This window comes from Rhinatrema bivittatum, unplaced genomic scaffold (assembly GCF_901001135.1).
Source record: "Rhinatrema bivittatum unplaced genomic scaffold, aRhiBiv1.1, whole genome shotgun sequence".
In the NCBI taxonomy this organism is placed as follows: Eukaryota; Metazoa; Chordata; class Amphibia; order Gymnophiona; family Rhinatrematidae; genus Rhinatrema; species Rhinatrema bivittatum.
This window is the reverse complement of record NW_021820587.1, coordinates 41463-46680: the sequence shown is the minus strand read 5'-3', so window position 1 is coordinate 46680 and position 5218 is coordinate 41463.

The window sequence follows — 5218 nt, the reverse complement described above, 5'->3', positions numbered from 1 at the left end:
GTCGCCTCATCTCAAGAAAGATATAATTGCGATGGAGAAGGTACAGAGAAGGGCGACCAAAATGATAAAGGGGATGGAACAGCTCCCCTATGAGGAAAGCCTAAAGAGGTTAGGACTTTTCAGCTTGGAGAAGAGACGGCTGAGGGGGGATATGATAGAGGTGTTTAAAATCATGAGAGGTCTAGAACGAGTAGATGTGACTCAGTTATTTACTGTTTTGGATAATAGAAGGGCTAGGGGGCACTCCATGAAGTTAGCATGGGGCACATTTAAAACTAATCGGAGAAAGTTCTTTTTCACTCAATGCACAATTAAACTCTGGAGTTTGTTGCCAGAGGATGTGGTTAGTGCAGTTAGTATAGCTGTGTTTAAAAAAGGATTGGATAAGTTCTTGGAGGAGAAGTCCATTACCTGCTATTAAGTTGACTTAGAGAATAGCCACTGCCATTAGCAATGGTTACATGGAATGGACTTAGTTTTTGGGTACTTGCCAGGTTCTTATGGCCTGGATTGGCCACTGTTGGAAACAGGATGCTGGGCTTGATGGACCCTTGGTCTGACCCAGTATGGCAAGTTCTTATGTTCTTAGGAGCTCTCATCTCCCATTTCCTGGTCATTGGTTAGAGCCCTTCCCATTGAATTCTCCATGCTGTGCACCGTTGCCATGGTGACCGGAGCATCCGCAGTGACAGCAGAAGCAGTGGCCTCCTGTCTCTCCCCCACTCCCTACCCAGTGTTAGGAGGCCGCCCCCTCCCCATGTGCTGCCAGGTCCTGAGTGTTGTGTTTTGTACTACACAGCACTGTGGTGTCCCTCGCAGCACAAAATGTGACACCGCCCTCGGGCAGCAGAGAGGGAGGAAGCAGTGTGAGGGGCCATGGCCGTCCTCCTATAGTTACGCCAAGAAGGAGGATGAATGACAGGATGGAGGGGAAAAGAGGGAGGGATTGGGGGCAAGGGAATGAGGAGATGGGGAAAAGTGAGTGACAAGGAGATTGGAGGAGGGGAGAGAATGAGTGTGGATGTAAGAATGGCTGAGGGGTGTGAGGGAATCAGGATGAGTGGAAGGAAAGAGAATGAGGGGATTAGAGGGACAGTGGAGAGTGAACGAGGGGATTGAAGGGGGGAGCAAGTGAAACAAGGAATTTGTGCATGGAGGAGGAGGAGTGTGAGAGGATTGTACCTCCCTCTCCTGGCCCTGGTTCCCCTCTTTCTCCTCCCCATCCCTGATCTCCCTCCCCTCATTCCCTTTCTTCCTCCTCTGCTCATGATTTTCCCCATTGTCCTCTCCTTCTGTGCCTCTCCCCCCCATCTACCCCTCCTGCCTGAGCTCCTTTCTTCATTTGTCTCCTCTGAGATCCCCCAGATCCCTTCCCCTTCCCCTATATTCTCTCTCCATTCTCCCTTCCCAGCACCAACCACTAAGATCTCTCCCCCTGCCTCCCCCCACCCAAGAAAATAGAAGGAAAGAAATTAACTGGATACAGAAATGTTAGAAAATGACAATTTTTATAAAGCAAAATAAAAATGCACAATATTTAATAGGCACATGTATGCAAACCTTTGGAAATCTGCCACCTAATTGCTGCAGGATTTCAGAAGCTTTCTTGCAGAATTGTCCATCCCTTGTCACAGAATTTGCCCTGGAGCTGCCCAGAGAACTTAAGGTTGAGGTAATAAGTGTTTGAAATGGGATCCACACGGCGGGTCTGAGATGGTGGAAGGAAGGCTCCTGCTCGCTCCTGGACTCCTCTGAGTGCATCTACATGGGGAGGAAGTGGAAGGGAAGCAGATCCCAGCACCATCCACTCCCATTCAGGGGCTGCACGGGCCGACATCCTGACTTCTTCTCCAGAGCGGACTTTGGAGACATTGGGAGTGGAAGGAAACTTATCAGTGATTCCAGACTCTGCTCAGCTTCAGCCAGAAATAGCAAGCAATGTTATCTCTTCAGCAAAACATAAAGAGGTTGATTTTAAATGAGTTGATCGTGCAAAAATGGCCACAGATGCGTATGTGGGCCGCACGCGAGCAACACAGATTTTTAAAAAAACACTAATTATGCGCTTATGTTCCCATGGGTGTGAGAAAAATAAGGGGGCAGAAAACAGGTGGTGCAGGGCGGACCCAACACTTGGGTAACTCCGTATTTTAAAACCAAAAGCCGCAGGGCGCATATGCTAGATACCTACGTAACTTTACCACTGCTCCTGATAAGAAACAAGTCCGTAGGTCTTGACTTTTAGGGCTTATAGGACAGGGTGAGGAGTCCCAGTCAACTTGGCGGTGTGCAGGATGAAGAACCAGAGGGTCTGAAACTCGATAGTAACTGGAGAAAGTGGTGGACTAATTGGAAAACTGGGAATGTGCCTCGCGCTAGCAAGTTTTAAAATCCACTTACATACGAATGTAAACTCTGACAAAGTCCTATGGAAGTCACAGGCGCACGCTTTGCTTGAGTAACCTCTTAAAATTACGAGCGTGGTTGGTTTATTTTAATACTTATGTGCGCAAGTGAACGCATGATTTAAAATTCCAGCGCATCTTCGCTCGCGGGCACATACAGGCATGTATGGGCGCACATGCACTCATTTTGAAATTACCATCCATGTCTGGGGATAAATTGTTTGATCTCCAAATCAAATGAAGAGACAGGTAGTCTGATGTACTGAGCTCCTCATCCCACTATACCTGCCTTAGTTTGTAGCATTAACAGAGTATTGCTGAATGTTTATTGCACTGCCCTAAGATAATTTTAGAGGAGATTTCAGCATTCGTTGTGTTATCTCTCTATCAGGATCTTGCACTCAGTTTCTGTCATCCATGGTTATGTTAGGTTTGACCCAAATTGTGCAAGGTGCCACTCATGCTGGTGGTCATCTTTTAGATCTGTTTGTTTTTCTGCTGATGAATACTCTAAGGTAAAATCCAAAGATGCTTTTCTTTCTCCCGTGGCTTGATTAGACCTTTTTTTATTTTAGTGACTTCTCTCCTTTCCAAGTGAGGCTGGGTTATTTCTACGACAGCCTTAGGAAAAATCACCGCAATCACAGAGTTAAATGCTTCTGATTTTTGGAACAAATTGGATTCACCTCCTCTCATTCCTGCTCATAGATCTTCAGCTGAGAAGGCTGCTGATTGGAAGGCTAAGTAAGAGGACAAACCTGTGAGTGCCAGAAAGGGTTTGCTATGCTTCAAAGCCGAAGTCTGCTCCCTGGATCTTGGAAAACCTTTGCACCCTAGAATACGAAGGCCGATGTTCTGAGAGAATCTGAAGGAAGCCTTAAAAGCAGACTCTTAGGCTGGCATGGATTTCCCACTAGAAATCTTATCACTTAGCGAGTAAGGCAGCCAAAAAAGAATTTCACATCTACTTATGGTGCTTCTTTAGATCGTCCTACATGAAAGTTTTATTGCACTGTCCTTTTCCTCTTGCTTTGTCAGGGAGCTCTGTGATACATTTTTTGAATAAAGTAGTAAACATCTGTAAGGCACTAGATGCTGACATATTTAAGAGTTATGAAGCAATGTATAATGAGGATATTACTTCTTGACAATGCTCTCTTTCTAATGTTGTAGAATCAGTAAAGTTAGTAGCTTTTTGGAAAGTCAGTCACAATGTTTTAAATATTTTGCCAAGAACCATTCAACTTGTGAGCTGCAACCCTGCCCATCTTAGCTCCCTGCAGCATCCAGGAAGGGTTTTACTGATCCAATTAGTTCAATCGTGAATGCATCTATAAAGGAGGGCCCTGTGCCTTCATTGATAAAAAGAGTATAAAAATGTCTCATTTATATTCCTGTTCTGAGATAATTATAAGCCAATTGCTAAGACTCCTTTTTTGGGTAAAATTCTTGAAAGACGTGTTACTTCTTAGAGGATCTGAGTTACTTGACATCATTCAGTTGTATTTTAGGAAGTCCCATGGCTCAGAAACAGCTTTGATTGCTGTCCCTGATGATCCTCCTAGAACATTAGATAAGGACTTTGCTGCTGCTCTGGTACATCTGGATTTGCTGCTGGTATTTCACACTGTACATTACTCTATTCTTAATAGTCACTTAGCCAGGCTGGGAGCTGGAGATTCGGCTCGTCAGTGGGTGGGTTCATGTTTTGGGGGGCAGAATGCAGAATGTCTGTGTTGGTGGAGCTTCCTCCTTTTCTCAGCAGTTGTCTCCTGGTATTCCTCAGGACTTCATCCTGTCCCCTGTATTATTCAACATTTTTCTATATCCTTTGGGAAAACTAATCCATACATTTGGGATAAAGTGCCAACTTCATGCCATTGATCTTCAGCTCTATCCATGTCTGAAGGTAATTACACTAAGGATCCTCCAGAATAAATGTTGATAAATATTTAGCAAGATTATAGTGATGATACCACTAGAACTGCAGAAATGCCTGGTTAAAGTCTCTAAAGATTCAGGGAATTGTAAATACTGCATCCTGTAAGTCCAAAGACCTGAAGACGCTGTGGCTCAGATATAATCTGTCTTTCCTGCTCTCTTCACAGAGGTGATAGTAGGAAGCATTTCTCATTTGCTGAGACCGACTGTAGTCATTCTGTGTTGTAACTAAAAAGAGAACACAAAATATTAGTTAGACATGAAATGTCTGCAAATGTAATGTCCATTCCTTACCATGAATACCAAATTATTTTAAAAACTGAATTCCTCATACTGTCACTGAAGCGCCCTGGGCAAGGTACAAAAACATGATGTTAAACCAAATAAAACTATAAAAAATGAAATAATGACACAATACAGCAATATAATAGGTCAAGCAGTAAATATTAAGGAGCAGCCTGGTGGCTCAGTGCTGCACGATGCCAGGCAGGGGACCTGGGCTCAGCTACCCGGCCAGGGCTTTGCTCCCCAGGCTGATCGGGGCTGGGGATATTCATAGTCCCTGGTGGGAGGGAATCTCATTCCTTGGGCAACATTCAAACCTAGTGCTCCGATTTAGGGCCGATGATTACAGGGTTTGAAAAGCAGCTGTGCAGTGAGAGTGCGCTCGGCATTTTGCCCCGGCCCCGAGGAGAGCTGACTCCGTAGCTGGATTTAGCTCTGGGTTATGTTCAGCCAGACCCAGGATGCCCCCGACACTGAGCGCACTCACTGGGGATAGTGTTTGAAGCCCATTTCGGGCAAGAGAGAGCAGACTAAAATCTTCCTCTCTACCTTCATTCTGATCCCAATCTTCTCTTTTTGATTTTTTG